This window comes from Cololabis saira, unplaced genomic scaffold, assembly GCF_033807715.1.
Source record: "Cololabis saira isolate AMF1-May2022 unplaced genomic scaffold, fColSai1.1 scf028, whole genome shotgun sequence".
Classification (NCBI taxonomy): domain Eukaryota; kingdom Metazoa; phylum Chordata; class Actinopteri; order Beloniformes; family Belonidae; genus Cololabis; species Cololabis saira.
In genome coordinates, this window is record NW_026906192.1 from 372,067 (window position 1) to 399,114 (window position 27,048).

General features: G+C 47.0%; 9 non-coding genes across 9 annotated transcripts; all 9 read left to right on the top strand.

Moving 5' to 3' along the window:
* Nucleotides 1-450: 450 nt before the first annotated feature.
* On the top strand, nucleotides 451-523 carry trnav-aac (transfer RNA valine (anticodon AAC)). The gene has a single exon. It is a non-coding gene; the product is annotated as a tRNA-Val (tRNA).
* Nucleotides 524-2,427: 1,904 nt separating this feature from the next.
* trnam-cau (transfer RNA methionine (anticodon CAU)) lies at nucleotides 2,428-2,499 on the top strand. Its single transcript has one exon. It is a non-coding gene; the product is annotated as a tRNA-Met (tRNA).
* A 310-nt stretch (nucleotides 2,500-2,809) lies between these two features.
* Nucleotides 2,810-2,891, top strand: trnas-aga (transfer RNA serine (anticodon AGA)). Its single transcript has one exon. It is a non-coding gene; the product is annotated as a tRNA-Ser (tRNA).
* Nucleotides 2,892-3,147: 256 nt separating this feature from the next.
* On the top strand, nucleotides 3,148-3,220 carry trnav-aac (transfer RNA valine (anticodon AAC)). Its single transcript has one exon. It is a non-coding gene; the product is annotated as a tRNA-Val (tRNA).
* Nucleotides 3,221-5,079: 1,859 nt separating this feature from the next.
* Nucleotides 5,080-5,151, top strand: trnam-cau (transfer RNA methionine (anticodon CAU)). Its single transcript has one exon. It is a non-coding gene; the product is annotated as a tRNA-Met (tRNA).
* A 304-nt stretch (nucleotides 5,152-5,455) lies between these two features.
* On the top strand, nucleotides 5,456-5,537 carry trnas-aga (transfer RNA serine (anticodon AGA)). Its single transcript has one exon. It is a non-coding gene; the product is annotated as a tRNA-Ser (tRNA).
* Nucleotides 5,538-8,451: 2,914 nt separating this feature from the next.
* Nucleotides 8,452-8,524, top strand: trnav-aac (transfer RNA valine (anticodon AAC)). The gene has a single exon. It is a non-coding gene; the product is annotated as a tRNA-Val (tRNA).
* Nucleotides 8,525-10,451: 1,927 nt separating this feature from the next.
* trnam-cau (transfer RNA methionine (anticodon CAU)) lies at nucleotides 10,452-10,523 on the top strand. The gene has a single exon. It is a non-coding gene; the product is annotated as a tRNA-Met (tRNA).
* Nucleotides 10,524-10,819: 296 nt separating this feature from the next.
* Nucleotides 10,820-10,901, top strand: trnas-aga (transfer RNA serine (anticodon AGA)). Its single transcript has one exon. It is a non-coding gene; the product is annotated as a tRNA-Ser (tRNA).
* Nucleotides 10,902-27,048: the final 16,147 nt, after the last annotated feature.

Below are 27,048 nucleotides of genomic sequence, written 5' to 3' on the forward strand. Positions count from 1 at the left end.
TAAAGTAAAACCAACCATTTTAAAATAAAGTAAAACCAACCATTTTAAAATAAAGACTCGAATTTGTCTATTTCTGAAGATTCACACACACACACACACACACAGCTGACAGGTTGTTGTGGCCGAGTGGTTAAGGCGATGGACTAGAAATCCATTGGGGATTCCCAGCGCAGGTTGGAATCCTGCCAACAACGAGTAATGTTTGAATGTGCAAGACGACAGCCTAATTTGCAGTTATTAATCATATCCAGTACTGTCTTTCAAAAGTAATCAGTTGGCTTCCCTTGTGGTACATTTTGTATTTTCTACCCAGCATGGTAATACCCATGGATGATTTTTAATTTTACCGCACCAGGACAACTTATATGAAATCACACATTTATTTCTAACATGAATGATTTGAAGATAGGATTTTTTTTTCGTTACGCCCGCCATTTTCAAAGCATGCAAGTTTCCGTAGTGTAGTGGTTATCACGTTCGCCTAACACGCGAAAGGTCCCCTGTTCGAAACTGGGCGGAAACATGTATTACTGCAATAATATTATTTGGACTTGGAAAACCCCTCTAATCCTCTTCTTGGTGCTCGGCACAGGAAGTTCGACCATCTCTTTCTCGCATTGGGTCTTATGCAGAAATGAATTTCGTTGCAGTTCCACAACTGATTAAAAGCCAGTCATTCCCCATTTACCTAATCTTTCAAATGTCCAACTTTACAGGAAAAAAAGAAACATATTACAGAGATTTTTTACAGGATCTTTTCGTCATGCCCGCCTTTTTCAAAACATGTAAGTCACCAGCTCCACCACCAAACCCCAGCAGCATTAACACCAGACCCCACTAGCTCCACCACCAGACCCCAGGAGCTTCCAACACCAGACCCCACTAGCTCCACCACCATACCCCAGCAGCATCACCAGCAGACCCCAGGAGCTTCCACCACCAGACCCCAGGAGCTTCCACCACCAGACCTCAGGAGCTTCCACCACCAGACCCCAGGAGCTTCCACCAGACCCCAGCAGCATCACCACCAGACCCCACTAGCTCCACCACCAGACCCCAGCAGCATTACCACCAGACCCCATCCACCACCAGACCCTACTAGCTCCACCACCAGACCCCAGCAGCATTACCACCAGACCCCATCCACCACAAGACCCCACTAGCTCCACCACCAGACCCCAGCAGCATCACCACCAGACCCCATCCACCACCAGACCCTACTAGCTCCACCACCAGACCCCAGGAGCTTCCAACACCAGACCCCACTAGCTCCACCACCAGACCCCAGCAGCATCAGCACCAGACCCCAGGAGCTTCCACCACCAGACCCCAGGAGCTTCCACCACCAGACCCCAGGAGCTTCCACCACCAGACCCCAGGAGCTTCCACCACCAGACCTCAGGAGCTTCCACCACCAGACCCCAGGAGCTTCCACCACCAGACCCCAGCAGCATCAGCACCAGACCCCAGCAGCATCACCACCAGAACCCAGGAGATTCCACCACCACACCCCAGGAGCTTCCATCACCAGACCCCAGGAGCTTCCACCACCAGACCCCTCTAGCTGCACCACCAGACCCCAGCAGCATCACCACCACACCTCAGGAGCTTCCACCACCAAACCCTAACAACAACTCAACAACCTCAAAAACCCGGCTCACCTGGAGCCACCCAAAGACCCGGCTCACCGTCCGAACCCGGGGACCCGCTTTTAAGCCCCCCACCGACCGGCCACTGGAGTGAAAGAGCCAGCCCTTGGGCCTGGAGGACCAGGGCCCTGGTACCATAAACACCCAGACGCTCCTAGCACCATGGACAGCACTCTGTCAGATGCTCAAGCGCATATTGTTTTTTACTCATGTTCTGGTTTCAGGACCACAATAAAAACACAATAAAAGCTGAACAGGGTTCCATGGTGTAATGGTTAGCACTCTGGACTTTGACCCCAGGAGCTTCCACCACCAGACACCACTAGCTCCACCACCAGACGACAGCAGCATCACCACCACACCTCAGGAGCTTCCACCACCAGACACCACTAGCTCCACCACCAGACCCCAGCAGCATCACCACCAGACCCCAGCAGCATCACCACCAGACCCCAGGAGCTTCCACCACCAGACCCCAGGAATTTCCATCACCAGACCCAAGGAGCTTCCATCACCTGACCCCAGGAGCTTCCATCACCAGACCCCAGGAGCTTCCACCACCAGACCCCACTAGCTGCACCACCAGACCCCAGCAGCATCACCACCACACCTCAGGAGCTTCCACCACCAGACCCCAACAACAACTCAACAACCTCAACAACCCGGCTCACCTGGAGCCACCCAGAGACCCGGCTCACCGTCCGAACCAGGGGACCCGCTTTTAAGTCCCCTACCCCCCTCCCCCCCACTGTGTGGCGGAGTCACATCCTGGTTATACAGCAGAGTGGCGCAGCGGAAGCGTGCTGGGCCCATAACCCAGAGGTCGATGGATCGAAACCATCCTCTGCTACTTAAGAGATCCTCTCATACATGAGATGTGAGAGATTAACTGAAATCTATCCAGAGCTTTTTGGAAACAAGAAAGTGGATGTATGATCTATGAACTATGAACATACTGGCTGTTGATGCTGACTGTTGATGAAAATGCTGTTGATGAAAATGCATTTAATCAAAATGAGGATGAAAATATGTCTCAACCAAATAAAGTAAAACCAACCATTTTAAAATAAAGTAAAACCAACCATTTTAAAATAAACACTCTAAATTGTCTATTTCTGAAGATTCACACACACACACACACACATACACACAGCTGACAGGTTGTTGTGGCCGAGTGGTTAAGGCGATGGACTAGAAATCCATTGGGGATTCCCCGCGCAGGTTCGAATCCTGCCAACAACGAGTAATGTTTGAATGTGCAAGATGACTGCCTAATTTGCAGTTATTAATCATATCCAGTACTGTCTTTCAAAAGTAATCAGTTGGCTTCCCTTGTGGTACATTTTGTATTTTCTACCCAGCATGGTAATACCGATGGATGATTTTTAATTTTACCGCACCAGGACAACTTATATGAAATCACACATTTATTTCTAACATGAATGATTTGAAGATAGGATTTTTTTTTCGTTACGCCCGCCATTTTCAAAGCATGCAAGTTTTCGTAGTGTAGTGGTTATCACGTTCGCCTAACATGCGAAAGGTCCCCTGTTCGAAACTGGGCGGAAACATGTATTACTGCAATAATATTATTTGGACTTGGAAAACCCCTCTAATCCTCTTCTTGGTGCTCGGCACAGGAAGGTCGACCATCTCTTTCTCGCATTGGGTCTTATGCAGAAATGAATTTCGTTGCAGTTCCACAACTGATTAAAAGCCAGTCATTCCTCATTTACCTAATCTTTCAAATGTCCAACTTTACAGGAAAAAAAGAAACATATTACAGAGATTTTTTACAGGATCTTTTCGTCATGCCCGCCTTTTTCAAAACATGTAAGTCACTAGCTCCACCACCAAACCCCAGCAGCATTAACACCAGACCCCACTAGCTCCACCACCAGACCCCAGGAGCTTCCAACACCAGACCCCACTAGCTCCACCACCATACCCCAGCAGCATCACCACCAGACCCCAGGAGCTTCCACCACCAGACCTCAGGAGCTTCCACCACCAGACCCCAGGAGCTTCCACCAGACCCCAGCAGCATCACCACCAGACCCCACTAGCTCCACCACCAGACCCCAGCAGCATTACCACCAGACCCCATCCACCACCAGACCCTACTAGCTCCACCACCAGACCCCAGCAGCATTACCACCAGACCCCATCCACCACAAGACCCCACTAGCTCCACCACCAGACCCCAGCAGCATCACCACCAGACACCATCCACCACCAGACCCTACTAGCTCCACCACCAGACCCCAGGAGCTTCCAACACCAGACCCCACTAGCTCCACCACCGGACCCCAGCAGCATCAGCACCAGACCCCAGGAGCTTCCACCACCAGACCCCAGGAGCTTCCACCACCAGACCCCAGGAGCTTCCACCACCAGACCCCAGGAGCTTCCACCACCAGACCTCAGGAGCTTCCACCACCAGACCCCAGGAGCTTCCACCACCAGACCCCAGCAGCATCAGCACCAGACCCCAGCAGCATCACCACCAGAACCCAGGAGCTTCCACCACCACACCCCAGGAGCTTCCATCACCAGACCCCAAGAGCTTCCACCACCAGACCCCTCTAGCTGCACCACCAGACCCCAGCAGCATCACCACCACACCTCAGGAGCTTCCACCACCAAACCCTAACAACAACTCAACAACCTCAAAAACCCGGCTCACCTGGAGCCACCCAAAGACCCGGCTCACCGGCCGAACCCGGGGACCCGCTTTTAAGCCCCCCACCGACCGGCCACTGGAGTGAAAGAGCCAGCCCTTGGGCCTGGAGGACCAGGGCCCTGGTACCATAAACACCCAGACGCTCCTAGCACCATGGACAGCACTCTGTCAGATGCTCAAGCGCATATTGTTTTTTACTCATGTTCTGGTTTCAGGACCACAATAAAAACACAATAAAAGCTGAACAGGGTTCCATGGTGTAATGGTTAGCACTCTGGACTTTGACCCCAGGAGCTTCCACCACCAGACACCACTAGCTCCACCACCAGACGACAGCAGCATCACCACCACACCTCAGGAGCTTCCACCACCAGACACCACTAGCTCCACCACCAGACCCCAGCAGCATCATCACCAGACCCCAGCAGCATCACCACCAGACCCCAGGAGCTTCCACCACCAGACCCCAGGAATTTCCATCACCAGACCCAAGGAGCTTCCATCACCTGACCCCAGGAGCTTCCATCACCAGACCCCAGGAGCTTCCACCACCAGACCCCAGCAGCATCACCACCACACCTCAGGAGCTTCCACCACCAGACCCCAACAACAACTCAACAACCTCAACAACCCGGCTCACCTGGAGCCACCCAGAGACCCGGCTCACCGTCCGAACCAGGGGACCCGCTTTTAAGTCCCCTACCCCCCTCCCCCCCACTGTGTGGCGGAGTCACATCCTGGTTATACAGCAGAGTGGCGCAGCGGAAGCGTGCTGGGCCCATAACCCAGAGGTCGATGGATCGAAACCATCCTCTGCTACTTAAGAGATCCTCTCATACATGAGATGTGAGAGATTAACTGAAATCTATCCAGAGCTTTTTGGAAACAAGAAAGTGGATGTATGATCTATGAACATACTGCACTGACTGTTGATGAAAATGCATTTAATCAAAATGAGGATGAAAATATGTCTCAACCTAATAAAGTAAAACCAACCATTTTAAAATAAAGTAAAACCAACCATTTTAAAATAAAGACTCTAAATTGTCTATTTCTGAATATTCACACACACACACACACACACACACACACACACACACACACACATACACACAGCTGACAGGTTGTTGTGGCCGAGTGGTTAAGGCGATGGACTAGAAATCCATTGGGGATTCCCCGCGCAGGTTCGAATCCTGCCAACAACGAGTAATGTTTGAATGTGCAAGACTACTGCCTAATTTGCAGTTATTAATCATATCCAGTACTGTCTTTCAAAAGTAATCAGTTGGCTTCCCTTGTGGTACATTTTGTATTTTCTACCCAGCATGGTAATACCGATGGATGATTTTTAATTTTACCGCACCAGGACAACTTATATGAAATCACACATTTATTTCTAACATGAATGATTTGAAGATAGGATTTTTTTTTCGTTACGCCCGCCTTTTTCAAAGCATGCAAGTTTCTGTAGTGTAGTGGTTATGAAGTTTGCCTAACACGCGAAAGGTCCCCTGTTCGAAACTGGGGGCAAACATGTATTACTGCAATAATATTATTTGGACTTGTAAAACCCCTCTAATCCTCTTCTTGGTGCTCGGCACAGGAAGGTCGACCATCTCTTTCTCGCATTGGGTCTTATGCAGAAATGAATTTCGTTGCAGTTCCACAACTGATTAAAAGCCAGTCATTCCCCATTTACCTAATCTTTCAAATGTCCAACTTTACAGGAAAAAAAGAAACATATTACAGAGATTTTTTACAGGATCTTTTCGTCATGCCCGCCTTTTTCAAAACATGTAAGTCACTAGCTCCACCACCAAACCCCAGCAGCATTAACACCAGACCCCACTAGCTCCACCACCAGACCCCAGGAGCTTCCAACACCAGACCCCACTAGCTCCACCACCATACCCCAGCAGCATCACCACCAGACCCCAGGAGCTTCCACCACCAGACCCCAGGAGCTTCCACCACCAGACCTCAGGAGCTTCCACCACCAGACCCCAGGAGCTTCCACCAGACCCCAGCAGCTTCACCACCAGACCCCAGGAGCTTCCACCACCAGACCCCAGGAGCTTCCACCACCAGACCCCAGGAGCTTCCACCACCAGACCTCAGGAGCTTCCACCACCAGACCCCAGGAGCTTCCACCAGACCCCAGCAGCATCACCGCCAGACCCCACTAGCTCCACCACCAGACCCCAGCAGCATTACCACCAGACCCCATCCACCACCAGACCCTACTAGCTCCACCACCAGACCCCAGCAGCATCACCACCAGACCCCATCCACCACCAGACCCTACTAGCTCCACCACCAGACCCCAGGAGCTTCCAACACCAGACCCCACTAGCTCCACCACCAGACCCCAGCAGCATCAGCACCAGACCCCAGGAGCTTCCACCACCAGACCCCAGGAGCTTCCACCACCAGACCCCAGGAGCTTCCACCACCAGACCCCAGGAGCTTCCACCACCAGACCTCAGGAGCTTCCACCACCAGACCCCAGGAGCTTCCACCACCAGACCCCAGCAGCATCAGCACCAGACCCCAGCAGCATCACCACCAGAACCCAGGAGCTTCCACCACCACACCCCAGGAGCTTCCATCACCAGACCCCAGGAGCTTCCACCACCAGACCCCTCTAGCTGCACCACCAGACCCCAGCAGCATCCCCACCACACCTCAGGAGCTTCCACCACCAAACCCTAACAACAACTCAACAACCTCAAAAACCCGGCTCACCTGGAGCCACCCAAAGACCCGGCTCACCGTCCGAACCCGGGGACCCGCTTTTAAGCCCCCCACCGACCGGCCACTGGAGTGAAAGAGCCAGCCCTTGGGCCTGGAGGACCAGGGCCCTGGTACCATAAACACCCAGACGCTCCTAGCACCATGGACAGCACTCTGTCAGATGCTCAAGCGCATATTGTTTTTTACTCATGTTCTGGTTTCAGGACCACAATAAAAACACAATAAAAGCTGAACAGGGTTCCATGGTGTAATGGTTAGCACTCTGGACTTTGACCCCAGGAGCTTCCACCACCAGACACCACTAGCTCCACCACCAGACGACAGCAGCATCACCACCACACCTCAGGAGCTTCCACCACCAGACCCCAGGAATTTCCATCACCAGACCCAAGGAGCTTCCATCACCTGACCCCAGGAGCTTCCATCACCAGACCCCAGGAGCTTCCACCACCAGACCCCACTAGCTGCACCACCAGACCCCAGCAGCATCACCACCACACCTCAGGAGCTTCCACCACCAGACCCCAACAACAACTCAACAACCTCAACAACCCGGCTCACCTGGAGCCACCCAGAGACCCGGCTCACCGTCCGAACCAGGGGACCCGCTTTTAAGTCCCCTACCCCCCTCCCCCCCACTGTGTGGCGGAGTCACATCCTGGTTATACAGCAGTGTGGCGCAGCGGAAGCGTGCTGGGCCCATAACCCAGAGGTCGATGGATCGAAACCATCCTCTGCTACTTAAGAGATCCTCTCATACATGAGATGTGAGAGATTAACTGAAATCTATCCAGAGCTTTTTGGAAACAAGAAAGTGGATGTATGATCTATGAACATACTGCACTGACTGTTGATGAAAATGCATTTAATCAAAATGAGGATGAAAATATGTCTCAACCTAATAAAGTAAAACCAACCATTTTAAAATAAAGACTCTAAATTGTCTATTTCTGAAGATTCACACACACACACACACACACACACACACACACACACATACACACACACACATACACACAGCTGACAGGTTGATGTGGCCGAGTGGTTAAGGCGATGGACTAGAAATCCATTGGGGATTCCCCGCGCAGGTTCGAATCCTGCCAACAACGAGTAATGTTTGAATGTGCAAGACGACTGCCTAATTTGCAGTTATTAATCATATCCAGTACTGTCTTTCAAAAGTAATCAATTGGCTTCCCTTGTGGTACATTTTGTATTTTCTACCCAGCATGGTAATACCGATGGATGATTTTTAATTTTACCGCACCAGGACAACTTATATGAAATCACACATTTATTTCTAACATGAATGATTTGAAGATAGGATTTTTTTTTCGTTACGCCCGCCATTTTCAAAGCATGCAAGTTTCCGTAGTGTAGTGGTTATCACGTTCGCCTAACACGCGAAAGGTCCCCTGTTCGAAACTGGGCGGAAACATGTATTACTGCAATAATATTATTTGGACTTGGAAAACCCCTCTAATCCTCTTCTTGGTGCTCGGCACAGGAAGGTCGACCATCTCTTTCTCGCATTGGGTCTTATGCAGAAATGAATTTCGTTGCAGTTCCACAACTGATTAAAAGCCAGTCATTCCTCATTTACCTAATCTTTCAAATGTCCAACTTTACAGGAAAAAAAGAAACATATTACATAGATTTTTTACAGGATCTTTTCGTCATGCCCGCCTTTTTCAAAACATGTAAGTCACTAGCTCCACCACCAAACCCCAGCAGCATTAACACCAGACCCCATTAGCTCCACCACCAGACCCCAGGAGCTTCCAACACCAGACCCCACTAGCTCCACCACCATACCCCAGCAGCATCACCACCAGACCCCAGGAGCTTCCACCACCAGACCCCAGGAGCTTCCACCACCAGACCTCAGGAGCTTCCACCACCAGACCCCAGGAGCTTCCACCAGACCCCAGCAGCATCACCACCAGACCCCACTAGCTCCACCACCAGACCCCAGCAGCATTACCACCAGACCCCATCCACCACCAGACCCTACTAGCTCCACCACCAGACCCCAGCAGCATTACCACCAGACCCCATCCACCACAAGACCCCACTAGCTCCACCACCAGACCCCAGCAGCATCACCACCAGACCCCATCCACCACCAGACCCTACTAGCTCCACCACCAGACCCCAGGAGCTTCCAACACCAGACCCCACTAGCTCCACCACCGGACCCCAGCAGCATCAGCACCAGACCCCAGGAGCTTCCACCACCAGACCCCAGGAGCTTCCACCACCAGACCCCAGGAGCTTCCACCACCAGACCCCAGGAGCTTCCACCACCAGACCCCAGGAGCTTCCACCACCAGACTTCAGGAGCTTCCACCACCAGACCCCAGGAGCTTCCACCACCAGACCCCAGCAGCATCAGCACCAGACCCCAGCAGCATCACCACCAGAACCCAGGAGCTTCCACCACCACACCCCAGGAGCTTCCATCACCAGACCCCAGGAGCTTCCACCACCAGACCCCTCTAGCTGCACCACCAGACCCCAGCAGCATCACCACCACACCTCAGGAGCTTCCACCACCAAACCCTAACAACAACTCAACAACCTCAAAAACCCGGCTCACCTGGAGCCACCCTAAGACCCGGCTCACCGTCCGAACCCGGGGACCCGCTTTTAAGCCCCCCACCGACCGGCCACTGGAGTGAAAGAGCCAGCCCTTGGGCCTGGAGGACCAGGGCCCTGGTACCATAAACACCCAGACGCTCCTAGCACCATGGACAGCACTCTGTCAGATGCTCAAGCGCATATTGTTTTTTACTCATGTTCTGGTTTCAGGACCACAATAAAAACAGAATAAAAGCTGAACAGGGTTCCATGGTGTAATGGTTAGCACTCTGGACTTTGACCCCAGGAGCTTCCACCACCAGACACCACTAGCTCCACCACCAGACGACAGCAGCATCACCACCACACCTCAGGAGCTTCCACCACCAGACACCACTAGCTCCACCACCAGACCCCAGCAGCATCACCACCAGACCCCAGCAGCATCACCACCAGACCCCAGGAGCTTCCACCACCAGACCCCAGGAATTTCCATCACCAGACCCAAGGAGCTTCCATCACCTGACCCCAGGAGCTTCCATCACCTGACCCCAGGAGCTTCCACCACCAGACCCCACTAGCTGCACCACCAGACCCCAGCAGCATCACCACCACACCTCAGGAGCTTCCACCACCAGACCCCAACAACAACTCAACAATTTCAACAACCCGGCTCACCTGGAGCCACCCAGAGACCCGGCTCACCGTCCGAACCAGGGGACCCGCTTTTAAGTCCCCTACCCCCCTCCCCCCCACTGTGTGGCGGAGTCACATCCTGGTTATACAGCAGAGTGGCGCAGCGGAAGCGTGCTGGGCCCATAACCCAGAGGTCGATGGATCGAAACCATCCTCTGCTACTTAAGAGATCCTCTCATACATGAGATGTGAGAGATTAACTGAAATCTATCCAGAGCTTTTTGGAAACAAGAAAGTGGATGTATGATCTATGAACATACTGCACTGACTGTTGATGAAAATGCATTTAATCAAAATGAGGATGAAAATATGTCTCAACCTAATAAAGTAAAATCAACCATTTTAAAATAAAGTAAAACCAACCATTTTAAAATAAAGACTCTAAATTGTCTATTTCTGAAGATTCACACACACACACACACACACACACACACACACACATACACACAGCTGACAGGTTGTTGTGGCTGAGTGGTTAAGGCGATGGACTAGAAATCCATTGGGGATTCCCCGCGCAGGTTCGAATCCTGCCAACAACGAGTAATGTTTGAATGTGCAAGACGACAGCCTAATTTGCAGTTATTAAGCATATCCAGTACTGTCTTTCAAAAGTAATCAGTTGGCTTCCCTTGTGGTACATTTTGTATTTTCTACCCAGCATGGTAATACCGATGGATGATTTTTAATTTTACCGCACCAGGACAACTTATATGAAATCACACATTTATTTCTAACATGAATGATTTGAAGATAGGATTTTTTTTTCGTTACGCCCGCCATTTTCAAAGCATGCAAGTTTCTGTAGTGTAGTGGTTATCAAGTTTGCCTAACACGCGAAAGGTCCCCTGTTCGAAACTGGGGGCAAACATGTATTACTGCAATAATATTATTTGGACTTGTAAAACCCCTCTAATCCTCTTCTTGGTGCTCGGCACAGGAAGGTCGACCATCTCTTTCTCGCATTGGGTCTTATGCAGAAATGAATTTCGTTGCAGTTCCACAATATCATTTTATTTATTTCAAACCAACAAAACCACAACTCTTGTACTACAAAACAAGAACAGAAAGTTACAGGACACCATTGAACAGAACAAACAACAATACCAACAACAGACACTATAACAAAACAAAAACAAACACTGTTTGAAAAGGGGATGGCAGAAGCAAAGCTTATTCATTTCCATCCCCCGCCAACACACATATAACAAAGACAACCATAACACAAAGTTACTCCCTTAAACCCTCTTCCCCTCAATCATTTCATTTCTTTACATCAGTTTCTCTCTTCTTCCCTTTTATACAATTCAAAGACTGCTTTTCTGTACTTGCTTTTAAATTGACTGACACTTTGACTAAGTTTAATTTCATCTTCAAGGCTGTTCCACAGAATAACCCCTCCAACAGAAACACACATACTCTTAAGAGTTGATCTTACACTTTGTTGTTGTAATTTAAGTTTTCCTCTTAAGTCATACCTTTTACCACCTTCCCTGTCATAAAATAATTTTTGAATTAAACTTGGCAGAAGATAGTTTTTAGCTTTGTACATGATTAATGCAGTTTTCAATTTGACCAAATCAAAACATTTTAACGCAGAGGCCTTAAGAAAAAGTAAATTAGTGTGATCATTGAACCTGACATTGAAAACTGTTCGTATGGCTCTTTTTTGTAATATATATAGAGGCAACAGGTTGGTTTTATATGCATTACCCCAGACTTCCACACAGTAACTCAAATATGGCAAAACAAAAGAATAATATAAAATTAAAGCTGCAAGCAGCGATGAACGGGCCCTCGCACTCACGGCCACCGCCCCCCATAAGTATCAGAAATGACACCACCCACGACTTCCTATGTTAAACCATTGAAAAGTTATAGCAGAAAAAAGGGACAACCAATCAGAAGAAGGGGCGGGGCTAATTCAGGCCAATGAAGGTCAGGGACTCCATACAGAGTCTGATGACACCACCCACGACTCTCTATGTCAAAGCATTCAAAAGTTATGGCAGAAAATCGGGACAACCAATCAGAAGAAGGGGCGGGGCTAATTCAGGCCAATGAAGGTCAAGGACTCAATACCGAGTCCCATGACACCACCCACGACTCTTTATGTCAAACCATTCAAAAGTTATGGCAGAGAAAAGTATTCTAGGGTGCGCTGTTGAGCCGTTAGGCAACGCCCATTAATGCAAACCATGAAATATCAAATGTATCACCAGGCCTGGTTTGAATGCAAAATTTGGTGACTTTGGTGACAAAAATTGCTCACAAAAAATTCAGCATTCGTCCAGGCTCGAACTCTCAACCTCTGGAACCAAAGACCGCAATGATCTGGCTGAGCTACATGTCAGCTTAGCTTTTGCTGTGACTTACTAGCTTATGAGAGACCAAAATAGCGATAAAATACCTGGAACCATTTTTTTCCTAATTTTTTAAATATTTGTAAGGTATAAATATTAGTAAAACACTATATTTTATATTATTACTTTTTCTGGAACCATTCTATCGAGGTTCTAACCGGGCTGAGCACGGGACTATTTCTGACGTCACCACATTACAACAGCTGATCGGTCGGGGGGCGGGGCCGTCATCACCCTACTCGCCACTGATTGGTCGGGGGGCGGGGCCGACATCACCCTACTCGCCACTGATTGGTCGGGGGGCGGGGCCGGCAGACGTTTGAATCAGGAAGCGGGAGTCAAACCATTAAAAAGTTATAGCAGAAAAAAGGGACAACCAATCAGAAGAAGGGGCGGGGCTAATTAAGGCCAACGAAGCTTAAGGACTCATTACAGAGTCCCATGACACCACCCACAACTTCCTATGTCAAACCATTCAAAAGTTATGGCAGATAAAAGTATTCTAGGGGGCGCTGTTGAGCCGTTAGGCCACGCCCATTAATGCAAACCATGAAATATGAAATTTATCGCCAAGTCTGGCTTGCATGCAAAATTTGGTGACTTTTGGAGAACTATCAAATATGGACCAATCACATGAAGGGGGGGCGCGCCTTTTGGCGTCTAGCGTCGCCACGGTAACACTTTTGAAAAAGAAAAGTAATGCGTGGTGTCGCAGGATGTAGACGCACATTTTGATGTATAACACACCTGGGTGCACGTTACGGTTCGGGCTGAATTAACTGCCGAAGGAATGGCATAAATTTCGCCAAAATTACACAATTAATTCAAAATGGCTGACTTCCTGTTCGGTTTCGGCCATGGCTCCAAGAGACTTTTCTTTAAGTTGCGACATGATACAGGTGTGTATCGATTTTCGTGCATGTACGTCAAACCGTATTGTGGGGCTTGAGGCACAAAGTTTTCCGGGGGGCGCTGTTGAGCCATTTTGCCACGCCCATTAATGCAAACCATGAAATATCAAATTTATCGCCAGGCCTGGCTTGCATGCCAAATTTGGTGCCTTTTGGGGAACTATCAAATATGGACCAATCAGATGAAGGGGGGGTGCGCTTGTTGGCGTCTAGCGTCACTACGGTAACACTTTCGAAAGAGAAAAGTAATGCGTGTAGTCGCAGGATGGAGACGCACATTTTGATGTATAACACATCTGGGTTCACGATACGGTTCGGGCTGAATTAACTCTCGAAGGAATGGCATATATTGCTCCAAAATTACGCAATTAATTCAGAATGTTCAAAATGGCCGACTTCCTGTTCGGTTTCGGCCATGGCGCCAAGAGACTTTTCTTTTAGTTGCGACATGATACAGGTGTGTACCGATTTTCGTTCATGTACGTCAAACCGTATTATGGGGCTTGAGGCACAAAGTTTTTTCTGTTGAACCAATCAGATGAAGGGTGGGCGCGCTTTTTGGCGTCTAGCGTCGCCACGGTAACACTTTTGAAAGAGAAAAGTAATGCGTGTTGTCGCAGGATGGAGACGCACATTTTGATGTATAACACACTTGGGGGCACGTTACGGTTCGGGCTGAATTAACTTTCGAAGGAATGGCATAAATTTCGCCAAAATGACACGACTAATTCAAAATGGCCAACATCCTGTTCGGTTTCGGGCATGACCCCAAGAGACTTTTGTTTAAGTTGTCCCATGATACAGGTGTGTACCGATTTTCGTGCATGTACGTCAAACCGTATCGTGGGGCTTGAGGCACAAAGTTTTCAAGGGGGCGCTGTTGAGCCATTTTGCCACGCCCATTAATGCAAACCTTTAAATATCAAATTTTTCGCCAGGCCTGACTAGGGTGCAAAATTTGGTGACTTTTTGGGCATGTTAAGGGGGGCAAAAAGGCCTTCACTTTGTCAGGAAAATAATAATAATAATAATAATAATTAAAGCTGCAAGCAGCGATGAACGGGCCCTCGCACTCACGGCCACCGCCCTCCATAAGCATATCAGAAATGACACCACCCACGACTTCCTATGTCAAACCATTCAAAAGTTATAGCAGAAAATCGGGACAACCAATCAGAAGAAGGGGCGGGGCTAATTAAGGTCAACGAAGCTTAAGAACTCATTACAGAGTCCCATGACACCACCCACGACTTCCTATGTCAAACCATTAAAAAGTTATAGAAGAAAAAAGGGACAACCAATCAGAAGAAGGGGCGGGGCTAATTCAGGCCAATGAAGGTCAAGGACTCCATAAAGAATCTGATGACACCAGCCACGACTCTCTATGTCAAACCATTCCAAAGATATAGCAGAAAATCGGGACAACCAATCAGAAGAAGGGGCGGGGCTAATTAAGGCCAACGAAGCTTAAGGACTCATTACAGAGTCCCATGACACCACCCACAACTTCCTACGTCAAACCATTCAAAAGTTATGGCAGAGAAAAGTATTCTAGGGGGTGCTGTTGAGCCGTTAGGACACGCCCATTAATGCAAACCATGAAATATCAAATGTATCGCCAAGTCTGTCTTGCATGCAAAATTTGGTGACTTTTGGAGAACTATCAAATATGGACCAATCAGATTTCAAAATGGCCGACTTCCTGTTCGGTTTCGGCCATGGCTCCAAGAGACTTTTCTTTAAGTTGTGCCATGATACAGGTGTGTAGCGATTTTCGTGCATGTACGTCAAACCGTATTGTGGGGCTTGAGGCACAAAGTTTTCCGGGGGGCGCTGTTGAGCCATTTTGCCACGCCCATTAATGCAAACCATGAAATATCAAATTTATCGCCAGGCCTGGCTTGCGTGCCAAATTTGGTGCCTTTTGGGGAACTATCAAATATGGACCAATCAGATGAAGGGGGGGTGCGCTTGTTGGCGTCTAGCGTCGCCACGGTAACACTTTTGAAAGAGAAAAGTAATGCGTGTAGTCGCAGGATGGAGACGCACATTTTGATGTATAACACATCTGGGTTCACGATACGGTTCGGGCCGTATTAATTCTCGAAGGAATGGCATATATTGCTCCAAAATTACGCGATTAATTCAGAATGTTCAAAATGGCCGACTTCCTGTTCTGTTTCGGCCATGGCGCCAAGAGACTTTTCTTTAAGTAGTGACATGATACAGGTGTGTAGCGATTTTCGTTCATGTACGTCAAACCGTATTGTGGGGCTTGAGGCGCAAAGTTTTTTCTGTCTGAACCAATCAGATGAAGGGTGGGCGCGCTTTTCGGCGTCTAGCGTCGCCACGGTACCACTTTTGAAAGAGAAAAGTAATGCGTGGTGTCGGAGGATGGAGACGCACATTTTGATGTATAACACACCTGGGTGCACGTTACGGTTCGGGCCGTATTAACTGCCGAAGGAAGGCATAAATTTCGCCAAAATGACATGATTAATTCAAAATGGCCGACTTCCTGTTCGGTTTCTCGACTTGACGCCCAGAGACTTTTCTTTAAGTTGGGCCATGATACAGGTGTGTACCGATTTTCGTGCATGTACGTCAAACCGTATCGTGGGGCTTGAGGCACAAAGTTTTCAAGGGGGCGCTGTTGAGCCATTTCGCCACGCCCATTAATGTAAACCATTAAATATCAAATTTTTCGCCAGGCCTGACTTGCATGCAAAATTTGGTGACTTTTTGGGCACGTTTAGGGGGGCAAAAAGGCCTTCCTTTTGTCAGAACAATAAGAAGAAGAAGAAGAAGAATTCCTACAGATACAATAGGGCCTTCGCACTGCAAGTGCTCGGGCCCTAATAAAAATTCCTGCAAATACAATAGGGCCTTCGCACTGCAAGTGCTCGGGCCCTAATAAGTAGAGACTGTTGGTTAAGTATGAACCTAGATCGCCTCATAACACCCACACTCTTTGCAATCTTGGAACATACATAGCCAATGTGAGTTTTCCAGCAGATTTTTTTATCAATTATCACGCCAAGAAATGTGATATGATTCACTCTTTCGATACTTATATTATCTATTATTATTTGCACTGGAATGTCAACTTTACGTCTGCCAAATAAAATTAGTTTTGTTTTTTCTAGATTAAGTGACAATTTGTTATAATCAAACCAGTCTTTCAATTTATTCATTTCCTGCGTGATTTCTTGTAAAAGCTGCTGCAAGCCCTCACCAGAACAAATCATGTTGGTATCATCGGCGAAAAGTACAAATTTCATAACTTTTGAAACTTTACAGATGTCATTTATGTACAAAATAAAGAGTAAAGGCCCCAATATTGACCCTTGAGGCACACCACAAGTGATATTTCTTTCTGAGGAAATATGATTGCCGATTTGGACAGACTGTTTCCTGTTACCTAGATAGCTTCTCAGCCAGTTCAAAACAGTCCCCCTAGTGCCATATCTCTCCATCTTTTTTAACAAAATATCATGATCTATGGTGTCAAAAGCTTTTTTCAAATCAATAAAAACTCCAATGGTGAACCTCCCTTTGTCTAAATGTGTGGTTATTTCTTCTATTAAATCAATAAGTGCATGTGAAGTAGATCTGTTTTTTCTGAACCCATACTGACTATCCGATAACAAATTATGCTTCTCTACAAAGCTATTTAATCTGGCAGCAAATAGCTTCTCCAGTAACTTGGAGAATTGCGGCAATAAGGAGACTGGTCTGTAGTTTGTAAATAGATGGCTGTCCCCAGATTTAAACAATGGTATTACTTTCGCAGTTTTCATTGAATTTGGGAATTTTCCTGACTGGAAGGACAGATTACAGATGTGCGTGAAAGGTTTTAAAATTCCATCTATGACCTTTTTCACTATTGCCATGTCAATCCCATGAAGATCTGTTGATGTTTTATTGCTACAGCTCCTAATGATTTCCATAATTTCATTTTCATCAACAGGATTAAGGAACATTGAACCTGGATTTCGATCTATTAGGTAGTCTAGTTTTTCATTTTCCATTGGAACCATTGGTGTTGGTGTTGGTGCCCATGGGCTTGCTGATTGGGTAACGTATTGCGTCACGCATCGCGTCACTTCCTGGTGTTGCGGTCTGTGCTGCTGCCGTCTCACGGCGTTTGCAGGCTCAGATCTCTCCCGACTTTTTATCTAAAACTTAGACTGTTTTCTGGTAAAATAGCACTATATCTGGTACATTACTGTCTTTATTTCAACACTCGCTCATTTTCTCTTCCGTAACTTTCACTGTCACCAATCACCGATACATTTTCTGTCCGTTAGCCTCCATTAGCATCTTAGCATGGCCGCTCCGGCTCCCACCGCTTCACCTCTTTCCTGCTCAGTGTGTGAAATGTTTAGTTATTCCTCTGCCTCCTTTAGTGAAGACGGTAAGTGCTTAAAGTGTAGCTTATTTGCAGGGCTGGAGGCGAGGCTCAGTCAGTTAGAGGTCCGGTTTGGCCAACTAAACCATAGTCCGAGAGCCTCCTCAGCTAACCAGGCTAAGCTAGCGGCGGACCGGCCCGTAGCAGCTGAGCGTAACCGCTCCCCTGCAGCTCCCGAGCAGCCGGCCAGGCAGGGCAGCTGGGTGACGGTTCGGAGGAAGGGTAGTCTTAAAGGGCTCACGGAACACCACCCGCTTCATGTGTCTAACCGTTTTTCCCCACTCAGCGACACATCTGTTGAGAAACAGACCCTGGTGATTGGAGACTCTATTGTGAGACATGTGAAGCCGACTCCAGAGACCTTAGTTAGGTGTATCCCGGGGGCCAGAGCGGGCGACATAGAAGCAAATTTGAAGCTACTGGCAAAGGGTAATCGTAAATATGGTAAAGTTATCATCAATGTCGGAGCTAATGACTCCCGTCTTCGCCAGTCGGAAGTAACCAGAATGAATATTGTCTCGGTGTGTAACTTCGCCAAGACCATGTCGGACTCTGTAGGTTTTTCTGGCCCCCTCCCCAATCTGACCAGCGATGACATGTTTAGTCGCATGCTCTCGCTCCGCCGCTGGTTGTCTCAGTGGTGTTCAGAAAACGACGTGGACTTTATTGACAACTGGGAGACATTCTGGGGAAAGCCCGGTCTGATTAGAAGGGACGGCATTCATCCCACCCGGGATGGTGCAGCTCTTATGTCTAGAAATCTGGCCAATGTTATTAGACACTCCCCCTGACAATGCAGGGTCCAGGCCAGGATGCAGAGCTGTAGTTTAACAGGGCTGGAGGCGAGGCTTAGTCAGTTAGAGGTGCCTAGCAAAATAGAAGTGGTTGCAGTTCCCCGCCCTCCAAAAGTTCACCAGGTGCAGCGTTATAGAGGCGTTAACCAAGATAACCTTGTAAAAATTAAAACCAATGTACATTTGGTACCAATTACAGACCTAAAAATTAGATGCGGACTACTAAATATACGATCATTAAGCTCTAAGTCTCTGTTAGTAAATGATATAATTACAGAGAGCAGGAGTGATATTGTCTGCTTAACAGAAACATGGTTACAGGAGGAAGAGTATGTTAGTTTGAATGAATCAACTCCGCCCGGCTACTTTAATCATCACATTCCTAGAAGCACGGGCCGAGGCGGAGGAGTCGCAGCAATTTATAACTCCGGTCTCGAAACAAAAATTGAACCTAAGTGCAACTATAATACATTTGAAAGCCTCATGCTTGGTCTGAAATTTCCGAGCCGGAAATCAGAGAAGCCAGTTGTGTTAGTGGTAGTGTACCGGCCCCCTGCTGGTGCGTATCTGGAGTTTTTGTCTGAATTTTCAGATTTCCTTTCTGGATTATTGATCAGCACAGATAAATTCATCATAGTGGGTGATTTTAACATTCATATGGATGTTGAAAGCGATAATCTTAAATTAGCCTTCGATTCTCTTCTAGAATCAATGGGTATCTCACAAAAAGTGGATAAACCGACGCACTGTTTTAATCATACTCTCGATCTCGTTCTCACCTACGGTGTTGAAACTGATGGTCTGTTGGTGTCACCTGTAAACTCCCTTTTATCCGACCATTACTTAATAACGTTTGAATTTAATTTTGTTGATGTTGAAGTGCAAAATAGGAGGTATTATTTTAGCAGATGTTTGTCTGATGAAGTTATTGTTAAATTTAGGGAGGCCATTGCTTATCTTACGACAGTGCGAAATAGTGATGTAGTCGAGGCCAGTGACCTGGGTTCTACCTCTGCAGATGTTGATTTCCTTGCTAGTAACACTGCTGATTTGTTGCATTCAGCTTTAGATGAAGTTGCTCCTTTGAAAAGGAGGGTTTCTAGCCACAGGAGCTTAACTCCCTGGTATAATTCAGATATCCGCATGTTGAAACAAAACGTGCGTAAAATGGAAAGGAAGTGGTACTCTTGTAGGTCTGTAGACTCTCATCGTGAATGGAAAGATATTCTAATAGTATATAAAAAAGCCATTCGCAAAGCCAGAACAGCTTATTATTCAACGTTGATAGAGGATAACAAAAGTAACCCACGTTTTCTGTTCAGCACTGTAGCCAGGCTGACAAAGAGTCACAACTCTGTTGAGCCGTGCATTCCTGCAGCTCTCAGTAGTGAGGACTTTATGGGCTTCTTCAACAGTAAAATCGCGAGAATTAGAGAAGAAATCAACCAGCCGGTTGTAGGTGTTTCTTCAGCTTTAGCGACTTCCCTAGGCTCTGACTTGTCTCTAGACTGTTTTGATCCTATAGACCTCCCTGAGCTGACTTCACTCGTTAATAGAGCTAAGTCAACCACATGTATGTTAGACCCCATCCCGACTCGACTATTCAAACATATTTTTTCTCTTATTGGTACGACAATACTAGACCAAATTAACTTATCCCTAAGTTTAGGATATGTACCACAGGTTTTCAAAGTCGCAGTAATTAAACCTTTACTTAAAAAACCTTCTCTTGACCCAGACACCTTAGCTAATTATAGACCAATTTCCAACCTTCCATTTGTGTCTAAAATTCTGGAAAAGGCAGTTTCAAGCCAGTTATGTGACTATTTGTATAGAAATGATCTGTTTGAAGTCTTTCAGTCAGGGTTCAGAATGCATCATAGCACAGAGACAGCACTTGTTCGAGTCACGAATGACCTCCTTATGGCCTCAGATAAGGGATTAGTGTCCATACTGGTTCTACTGGACCTCAGTGCTGCTTTTGACACTATAGATCATGGCATTTTACTGCACAGGTTAGAGCATGTTGTTGGGATTAAAGGGACAGCTCTATGTTGGTTTAAATCATACCTATCTGACAGGTTCCAGTTTGTTCATGTACATGAGGTTTCTTCAGAACAGTCAAGGGTCTGTTATGGTGTTCCGCAGGGTTCAGTGCTAGGGCCAATCTTGTTCAGTTTATACATGCAGCCGTTGGGAAGTATAATCCAGAATCACGGCATACAATTTCATTGTTATGCTGATGATACGCAGCTCTATTTGTCTATGAAGCCGGATGAAACAGAACCGTTAGTTAAACTTCAGGCATGTCTTAGGGACATCAAGGACTGGATGTCCAGAAATTTCCTGCTTCTAAATTCAGATAAAACAGAGGTTATCATTCTTGGTCCAGAGCATCTTAGGAAGGGATTAGATGGTGTTGCGATGGCTTCCAGTGCAACTGTGAGAAATCTTGGTGTTATTTTCGATCAGGATTTGTCGTTTAAACCATATGTCAATCAGGTTTGTAAAATAGCCTTTTTCCATCTCCGTAACATTGCAAAGATTAGGAAAATCCTCTCACAGAGTGATGCAGAAAAACTAGTTCATGCGTTTGTATCTTCTAGACTAGATTACTGTAATGTGTTGTTAGCAGGATGTCCAAGTAATTTGCTGAATAGGCTCCAGCTGATCCAAAATGCAGCAGCACGAGTACTGACAGGAATTAGCAGGAGAGACCACGTCTCTCCAGTGTTAGCGTCGCTCCATTGGTTACCCGTAAAATTCAGAATCCAATTTAAAATTTTATTACTTGCGTATAAAGCCCAAAACGGCTTAGCTCCGCATTATTTGCAAGACCTGATAGTGCCTTATGTTCCTGTCAGAGCTCTCCGTTCTCAGAGTGCAGGTTTACTCGTAGTTCCTAGAGTATCTAAATGTAGATTTGGAGGGCGGGCGTTCTGCTATCAGGCGCCACTACTATGGAACCAACTTCCAATCTGGGTTAAGGGGGCTGACACCACCTCCACCTTTAAAACTAAACTTAAAACATTTCTGTTTAGTAAAGCCTATAGTTAGTGTTTAGTAAACCTCTAGCTGGTGTTGGTAAATCTCTAGGTAGTGTAAACTTTAGTGTGTCAGAGTCGCTCCTGTGGTTTCTTGTGCTGGCCCCCCCTTCTCCTCCCTTTTCTCTCTTTTGTCCATGTTGCAGCATCCTTTGCCGGACACCGGAACCTGCAGTGTGGGAGTGAGGGGGGCAGGGTAACGGCCCCTTTTGGGCGGGGGAGAATGTTCGTCCCTCAAGACTCCTCTCCCTGGCCCTGCCCCTTCTCAACCTTTCCCCGACCCTGCACCCCAACCTGGGACTTGATGATTGGGCCGGAGCTTCGGGAGCTGCGTGCTGGCCTGCGGTCCCCACCCCTGGTCATCCCGTTGCTGGCCCCCCCTTCTCCTCCCTTTTCTCTCTTTTGTCCTGCAGGTGGCCGTGGGTGGCTTGTAGCTTGCATTACGGAGCACAAGTCTTTTCCTGACCCTGCACCCCAACCTGGGACTTGCTGATTGGGCCGGAGCTTCGGGAGCTGTGTGCTGGCCTGCGGTCCCCACCCCCGGTCATCCCGTTGCTGCTTCCACCTGCCTGCTGTGCTGTTGCCGTCCCTGACCCACCAGTCTGGCCCTCGGCAGGAGGGTCCCCCCTGATGAGCCTGGTCCTGCTCAAGGTTTCTTCCCTCCTAAAGGGGAGTTTTTCCTTGCCACTGTTTGGCTTAAGGTTTTTCTCCCACTAGGGGAGTTTTTACCTGCCATTGTTTATGTAATAACTGCTCGGGGGTCATGTTCTGGGTATGGGTCTCTGTAAAGCGTCTAGAGACAACTCTGTTGTATTAGACGCTATATAAATAAAATTGAATTGAATTGAATTGAACCCTTTCGATAATCTTTTGTGCCAACTCCGGTCCAATCCCAACAAAGAATTTATTAAAACCATCCACCACATCGTCCATGTTCCTAATAGTCTTGTCTTTATCTACAAAATAATCTGGATAGTTCTCCTCCTTTGATCCGTTTCTAATAATTGTATTGAGCACCTTCCATAAACCCTTGATATTGCTTTTATTATTTTCAAGTAATGTAGTATAGTAATCCTTTTTACAATTCCTAATGATATTAATTAATTTATTTTTATATATTTTATATTTGGCTTCAGCATCTTTAGTTCTAACTTTGATGAATTTTCTATATAGAAGATTTTTCTTTTTGCAAGCATTTATTAGTCCTTTTGTTAACCATGGATTTACATACTTTTGTTTCTTGACATATTTTTTAATCGGACAATTTCTGTCATACAATTTTTTTAAAGTTTCAAGAAATAAGTCATACGCTTTATCACAGTCATTTTCTTGATATATTAATTCCCAGTTTTGAGTAATTAGGTCAGTTTTCAATGCATTGATTGATTCTTCTGTTTTAACTCTTATATATTTGCATCTGTCTAGGTTCTTTACCCATCTATACTTGATATCATACACTACAAAAACTGGAAGGTGATCACTAGTATCGTTAAGTAATAGTCCACTCACAGTATTGTTATCCAAAATGTTAGTGAAGATGTTATCTATTAAGGTAGCACTGTGTGACGTTATTCTGCTTGGTCTGGTGATTTTTGGGAACAAACACATGCTAAACATTACATCAACAAATTCCTCTGTTGGTTTATGCTTCTTAGCATTTAAAAGGTCAATATTAAAATCCCCACATATGAACAAATCCTTTTGGTTAATTACAGAAAACATTTTCTCCATCCACTCTTTGAATAGATCAATATTTGAACCCGGGGCCCTATAGATACAGCTTATAATAATATTCTTTCTTCTTTTCAATTGAATTTCAACTGTTACACATTCAAATACCTCATCCACAGCCAGTGACATGTTTTCTATGATTTTACAGTCAAAGTTTTTGATAATATAGAGTGCGACACCCCCTCCTTTTTTGTGTTGTCTGTTTGTGTAAAACATTTCGTAACCACACATATTGAATTCTGTACCTTTTTCAGTATTTAACCAGGTCTCAGACATGGCAATTACATTAAATGGTGAATCAAAATGCTCTAAGTATTCTTTAATGGAACTATAATTTGTATACAGACTTCTGCTGTTAAAATGGATAAATGAAATTTTGTTTTCAGTATTAATCATTCTATTAAATTTCATATCCGTATAGTACTTACAATCATTACTTATATTCGCAAAAAAGTTATTATCAGGATCAATTTCATTCACCATACTTTGCTGTTTATAATCCGTGTAAATGAAAGTTTCCAGTTCCAAACTATCACAATCAACACTTGTGGACGTTTCCCCATCTACCTCATCATCAGATGAAGCTGAGTGGTCACAATCAACGCCAGACATGGACAACAAATTCCAGAAGTAGATCAACAGGGAAGTAGTCAGTGATATTGGGTGAGGAGCAAGAGCAACACATTGGACAGACAGACAGACAAACAAAACACACAGATACACACATAGACACATAAAGACTCACACACAACCACATAAAGACGAGAGGCAGGATAGCTGAGCTATCTACCGCAGACTCAGATTGCTGCCTAACTAATAGGTGAAAGAAAAAATTACAAATAAGAGGGCACTTTTATACTATAAAATAAATTAAAAAAAGGACCCTTTTTTTTTTCTTTTCTCTCCCTTTTTTTTTAAACAGAACAAAAACATTTATGCTGCATCTGAATGCACACATGCATCAGCATACCTCTATGAGCATGCTCACACACAAAAACCAGCTAACTGAGCTTGTTAAGATCATGCAGTTTTAAACTAGGCTATAAGCTCAATAACAAAGTCAGACATAACACATTTCCAACAATACAAAACAAAAGCGCCTTCCCTTTTTTTCTTTTTTTCAATTTATTCAAATAATCACTTGGCACAATTAACCCCCCCCCCCCCCCCCCCCCCCCAACTCAAATTGTAGCCTATTGCATTTAATGTTCTATTATGTTATTATATTACTCCCTCATAACTTTACAATGGTGGCTCCGCCCCTGTCCAGTAACGTTCAAGCACCCTTAGTTTCACAGTCTTTGCAACAGTTTTAACTTTGCGTGCTTTGAGTGCTTCTTTCTTTACGGAGTTTTCAGTGTCTGTTTACGGCAAACACATAGTCGAGCCCATATATGTCTATGGTCGAGCCATATCTGACTCCGGGTTACCCCAAATGACAGTCTCAAAAGTCAATAATAGTCTGGGAGAGAGCGGGGAGAGAGAGCGAGAGAGAGAAAGAAAAAGAGAGAAGGAAAGAACTAAAAGTAGAGAGAAAAAATAAAAAAAGAAGTCATCCCTCAAGCGGAATAAGTTGCGAAGCTGGCAACTTCAGGACATGGCAACGCTACTCACAACTTCATCCAGGGGAGGAGGATGACGAGGACGGGGAGGAAAGATGATGGAAGAAGGACTCAGCCTCTTTAGGAGAACTGAAGAATTTTGGCTTTCCCTCCACCATCACTCTCAACTTGGCAGGATACATCAGAGAGTACTTCATGTCCGCGGCACGGAGAGACTTTTTGACAGCGTCAAACTGCCGCCGTTTCTTCACTAACCCAGCGCTGAAATCAGGATACACATGGATACGCGCACCCATATGGATGAGCTCACCTTTCATCCTGGCCAGCCGTAAAATCTTCACTTTGTCCTGGAACTGCAGAAACTTGACCAGGATGGGTCGGGGAGGAGCAGAGCTGGTGTTGGAGCTGAAGGTGGGAGTGCGATGGGCTCTTTCAATGACCGGTGCCGCTGAAAAGCCGCTGAAAAGCTGTGCACTTTGGTGAGGGTTTTAAAGAGGTTTAAGCAGCCCAAATTAATGCAGCAATCTGGAGTCTGCAACAGACGCTCACTCAGATGTGGCCATCTTGATGGCAACTGATTAAAAGCCAGTCATTCCCCATTTACCTAATCTTTCAAATGTCCAACTTTACAGGAAAAAAAGAAACATATTACAGAGATTTTTTACAGGATCTTTTCGTCATGCCCGCCTTTTTCAAAACATGTAAGTCACTAGCTCCACCACCAAACCCCAGCAGCATTAACACCAGACCCCACTAGCTCCACCACCAGACCCCAGGAGCTTCCAACACCAGACCCCACTAGCTCCACCACCATACCCCAGCAGCATCACCACCAGACCCCAGGAGCTTCCACCACCAGACCCCAGGAGCTTCCACCACCAGACCTCAGGAGCTTCCACCACCAGACCCCAGGAGCTTCCACCAGACCCTACTAGCTCCACCACCAGACCCCAGCAGCATTACCACCAGACCCCATCCACCACAAGACCCCACTAGCTCCACCACCAGACCCCAGCAGCATCACCACCAGACCCCATCCACCACCAGACCCTACTAGCTCCACCACCAGACCCCAGGAGCTTCCAACACCAGACCCCACTAGCTCCACCACCAGACCCCAGCAGCATCAGCACCAGACCCCAGGAGCTTCCACCACCAGACCCCAGGAGCTTCCACCACCAGACCCCAGGAGCTTCCACCACCAGACCCCAGGAGCTTCCACCACCAGACCTCAGGAGCTTCCACCACCAGACCCCAGGAGCTTCCACCACCAGACCCCAGCAGCATCAGCACCAGACCCCAGCAGCATCACCACCAGAACCCAGGAGCTTCCACCACCACACCCCAGGAGCTTCCATCACCAGACCCCAGGAGCTTCCACCACCAGACCCCTCTAGCTGCACCACCAGACCCCAGCAGCATCCCCACCACACCTCAGGAGCTTCCACCACCAAACCCTAACAACAACTCAACAACCTCAAAAACCCGGCTCACCTGGAGCCACCCAAAGACCCGGCTCACCGTCCGAACCCGGGGACCCGCTTTTAAGCCCCCCACCGACCGGCCACTGGAGTGAAAGAGCCAGCCCTTGGGCCTGGAGGACCAGGGCCCTGGTACCATAAACACCCAGACGCTCCTAGCACCATGGACAGCACTCTGTCAGATGCTCAAGCGCATATTGTTTTTTACTCATGTTCTGGTTTCAGGACCACAATAAAAACACAATAAAAGCTGAACAGGGTTCCATGGTGTAATGGTTAGCACTCTGGACTTTGACCCCAGGAGCTTCCACCACCAGACACCACTAGCTCCACCACCAGACGACAGCAGCATCACCACCACACCTCAGGAGCTTCCACCACCAGACCCCAGG